Source organism: Rana temporaria, chromosome 6 (genome assembly GCF_905171775.1).
Source record: "Rana temporaria chromosome 6, aRanTem1.1, whole genome shotgun sequence".
Classification (NCBI taxonomy): domain Eukaryota; kingdom Metazoa; phylum Chordata; class Amphibia; order Anura; family Ranidae; genus Rana; species Rana temporaria.
In genome coordinates, this window is record NC_053494.1 from 196,304,107 (window position 1) to 196,309,146 (window position 5,040).

General features: G+C 43.7%; 1 pseudogene; it reads right to left on the reverse strand.

The window, feature by feature from the left end:
* Positions 1-1,165: 1,165 nt before the first annotated feature.
* On the reverse strand, positions 1,166-1,956 carry LOC120944448 (annotated as a pseudogene).
* Between the last annotated feature and the right edge of the window lie 3,084 nt (positions 1,957-5,040).

Here is a 5,040-nt window from a genome sequence, read left to right on the forward strand (position 1 = left end):
TTTCTGGTTATGCCAGCTGTCCCATTTAAATGCTGTACAAGTTCCACATTTAACCTAGGCTCATTTTGATTTTGGCAAGGCATTACGAGCTGAATGAAATGACAGATTAGAAAATTATACAACATAATTACATAATCTCAGCATTTGGGTAAAATTAAGAGACATGGATAAAAGATAACGCAGATAAAACCCTGGAAACTCAAATCACACTTAACATTTCTTCTCGGGGGGAAAAAACGTCTCGGCAAAAGATGGAAGAAGAGATTTATAAGTTTAACTTTTTCGTCTGATGTGTAATTTGCTCTTTCTACTTAGAGTTAAATTGCTTATACATGCACAAGGGAAATGACTGGAGGAGGGAGCCTCATATTTTAATTAAGAAATATATGCAAAATGGTAATAGAGCAATTCAAATGCATTAGGCACCTTGGAAATCTCTGGTTGTAAATTCTGGTGTCTAGTGGGGCAATCTCGACTGGAGATCTTCATTTCTGAGCCGGCTAGTAACACTGGTTAAGTGTCCTGGAATAATTTACTATATCATGACTTTAACGGTGTGATAATTGTTAATGTTTCAGGCACATCTCTATTTTTTCATTAGCAGTCATGAGAAGCAACACAAATCCAAGCAGTAAAAAATAATTACTAGAAGTGGGTGATCTTTTTTTTTCATTCCAGCGCACTAATGTGTGTGCTTGGCTGCTTATTTTTAGATAACAAAAAAAAAAAAAACTATTTACAACTGAATGGTTTAAAAGCTAAAATATTTTTTCCAATGAAATAAGAAAAAGGTAGGATATTGAGTTTAGCCCATTAAAATCCCCAAATGCAAGCAGTTAAAGCGTATCTCCGCCGAAAAAAAATATATTAAAAGCCAGCAGCTACAAATACTGCAGCTGCTGACTTTTAATATCAGCACACTTATCTGTCCTGGAGTCCAGCGACGTCAGCAGCAAGAGGACGAGCGATTGCTTGTCACTCTGCTGCCCCCACCGCCATCCTCGGTGAGGGAACCAGGAAGTGAAGCATTGCAAATTCTCTGCCCGGTTCCCTACGGCGCATGCATGAGATGCGCTGCGCCATGCTCACTGGTCCCTGTTGTGTTCTGGGAGCCTGTGTTTTCCAGAACACAATGGGGGGGGGGATCTGACGTCCTGCCCGCAGTCTACCCACAGACTGTGTCGCCGGAAGTGGGTGCAGATACCTGTCTTAGACACAGGACCACACCGTTGCCCTGCTCGAACTGCAGACTCCAGCACCCTCTGGGGATATCGTGTTCCAAGGTGTCCAGGAAGTCTATTCAAGGATCCAGATCAGCCATTTCCAACAGTGACCGTTTCTTGGGGTTCACAGTTGGAGTGAAGTGGAAGAATGAACTCAGCTTCTTGGCTTCACTTACTGTAAGACCTCGGAAACGTGGATTCTTTTTAACCGCTCCAAGTGGATCCTTGATGAAGGCCCCTCGCGGTACCACGGTTGCCTCCTTGTCAATCATGGCGATGGTGGCCACCAGACGTGTTTCCTCTTTGATGTGACTCGTCATTTCCTCTTCATAGGCTGCACCCCCTTCGCCCACTTTCTTGCGCACCGTGTGCTCATATTCATGAGATGGGTCTCCCATGAATCGACCTTTGATCCCCTGCCCCTCAGCGATGATGGCCTCGGTGGGTGACGGCAGGAGACACCAGTCCATACAGTTCAGGCTGTAGAAGGTCTTCCTCCCCCGGAGCTCCTCTCCCTCCTCCTCGATCCCCTGGCAGATATAATAGTCCCCCCGTACTCCGAGGATCTTCCCCCAGAACAGAACCCTGGACAGCTTCATGTTCCTGCGGAGGAGAAGCAGTGATGTCCGCAGGGCGGCGCTCTGTTCTGGGCTCAGCCCCACACCGGAGCCGGACACCATCTCCATCCCCAGCAGAAGCCCATCCGCCTCCATCTCTCCCAAAATCCCGTCTCTGCTCTTAGTTTCATTTTCAACACGCGGTTAATCCATATTAAGATAGACTTTCTCTTTAGCCCCGTACACACAGTCGGACTTTTTGCCAACAAACTTCAAAATTAGAGTTTTCCAAAAAATCCGACCGTGTGTACGCTCCATCGGACAAACTTTTTTGGTTTCAAAAGTCCGGCCAACTCCCTTCGGACAAAAATCCACGAAAAGTTTATTTGAAGTCCGATCGTGTGTACGAGGCTTTACACTGTCCAATGTGACTCAGCACAAAAGAGATAAGCTGATTGGCTAAGATATTAAGTAATCACCCACTAACACTGCCCAGTGCCCATTTGAAAGAACGATTCGAGTACACAAATTTACGAACAGAAAAAGAAACGGATTTACAAAACACACAAATGAAAATACGAACATATGAATGAAAATACGAACAGACAAAGGATTTAAAATAAGGAATGCAAATCGTTCGTTATAGATGTCATTTTCGTTCTTTTGCTGTTTTGGTGTTTTGTATTCTAGTAAGTTTGTCCAATCGTACGTTTGTATTTTCGCTTGTTCGTTATTTTGCTTATTCGTAATTCCGTAATTTTCGTATTTTAGTACTTTCAGCTATTCGGATGTTCGAATTGATCCGAATGTACGAATACTAACAAATTCGTACGGAAATCCATTTGTTACGAATGGAAACGCACATGTCTAAAGTGCATAGTCTATTTGCCTTTAGTAAATCAACTCCCTAATGCTTATAACAGTATGCAGGAAGACAGCCCTTACAAAAAGAATTTCTGTTTGTCTTTCCAGTTCTTCATTTAGGACCTCCATTAGAACTGAAGAAGCCCTGACTTAGCTCTGCTTTGAAAGGAGCATTCAAGGGAAACACCTTGGCCCAGATTCAAGAAGCACTTGCGCCTTGTTACACCGACTGCAGCCTAGGATGTGACAGACATAAGCCTCCTTATGCCTTTACATCCCAGGCTGCATTCTTGCGTTGGCCGCTAGGGGGCGCGGCCATTGTGATCGGCGTATAGTATGCAAATTGCATACTACCACCGATTCACAAAAGTTGCGCGGGCCCTTCTCACGCAAGGTACGGAGTTTCCGTACGGCGCCTTTAGCATAAGGCTGCTCCTGCTATAGCAGGCGCAGCCAATGCTAAAGTATAGCTGCGCCTCCCGCTCGCGACGTTCAAATTTCACGTCGTTTACGTAAGTGAACCGTGAATGGCGCTGGACGCCATTCACGTTCACTTACAAGCAAATGACGTCCTTGCGACGTCATTTGCCGCAATGCACGTCGGGAAAGTTTCCCGACGGAGCATGCGCTGTTCGCTCGGCGCGGGAGCGCGCCTAATTTAAATGATTCCCGCCCCCGGCGGGATCATTTACATTAGGCAGCCTTGCGCCCGGCTGCTTAGCATATTGCCCGCGCAATTTACGGAGCAACTGCTCCGTGAATCGCGGGCAAAGCGCAATATTTGCGTGGGCGCAGAGAAAAAAATTTGCTCTTTGCCCACGCAAATATTGCGCGATTCTACTTGAATCTGGGCCCTTGATTGCTGAGGTCAATACTGTCCCTGCAATGAGACATCATAGACCACCTCTCCTTTTGCTAATTTCCACAAATGCTCTTGTTTCCAAAAATGCTCTTGATCACTATGTGGAGACACCTTGCAATCTGTTGGTGCACATCCCATGCCACCTGGACCAGAGAGTCCCAACAATTTCAAATACTCCTGTATGCAGTACACCTCTTCCCAGAAAGGGAGATGTAGGCTCACACCGCTTTTGGACAGCTCTCCTAAAACTTCCTCCCGACTCTCTCCTGTAGAGAGGGGGGCCCCTCTCCCGCCTCCAATAAAAGTAATCTTGCAGTGAATCCACCGCAGAGACCACTTTTATCGGACTGCCTGCTCTTGAAGAAGATACCAGGGTTATGGCAACTAACTGCTGCCATAACAAGGATATTCCTCTTCAAAGTAGTAACATATAACGACAGCGGGCGGTCCGGAAGTGGTTAAAGGGTAACTCCACTTTCGTGGTAAAAATAAATATATTATAGCATATACAATTGCTTTACAAGTCATATTGTAATCGAATGTTATTAAAAATTACCTGTGGTTTTCTATTTACAACACTGTAATTTTATGTAAAATGCAAAACAATATGGCTAACTGGAGGCGTTTTGTACACAATGTGCTTGTGTGATTGGCTCATGGATTTTCCCAAAAGTCTGCACTAAGATACAAGTTAGATTTTTAGCATCTGCTTTTTTGGGAAATCTGCTGCCCTCTAGGTGCAGTAGCTGATTAATAATTACAAAACCACTTCCATACAGATTCACTGTGCACATGGACACAGACAAACAAACAGGTTTTCCTTTAGAATAACAAATGGTAGGAATCTGCAACAAAGTTTGTTAAAATCCTTGCAATTTACACAGATCACCACCCAGATGGGAATGTTTTTTTCTCAGAAAAAGTGGAGTTACTTATTAAATATGCAATGCACTCTTCTTGCCCTCTCTCGTTCTACTTATTTTACAATGCATAATATATACTTGTAGGATATATTTTCTACACTAAAAGAAAAATCCTCCAAAAATGCTTTTCAACTCTCTTAGCAAATTATAAACTCAAGGCTGATTTATAATTTGTGCAGTAAACTTCCAGCTGACAGCTATTTTTCTGGCCTCCCATCTTAAAAACTAGGATTGAGCCTCTATTTTCTTCTGTTTTATTGCTAGAGCCTGGTAGTAGATTTTAGATTTATGCATCCTTCTTTCTGAACAATTGTAAAGGTGATGGGTTATTTATAAATCACAAAGGTAGCTAAACATTGCACAACTCACATTCAGGAACAGAGTTTTGCCCTACAATTCTAAAAGAAAACCCGAAGGATATTTGTTGTCAGAAACAACCTATTATGGTCATTGGTAAAATGTATGAGTCAGGGCTCAATATTGGATCAATCCTCAATGGCTGCTGAAACCTTCTCCCCTGGTTTCCTCTAATTCACTTTCTGTGTCTCAGTGTGTTCTAAATACCCCCCTCCCTCCCTCCCTTGGGTTCTCCCATACTCCAGGTTCCTCTT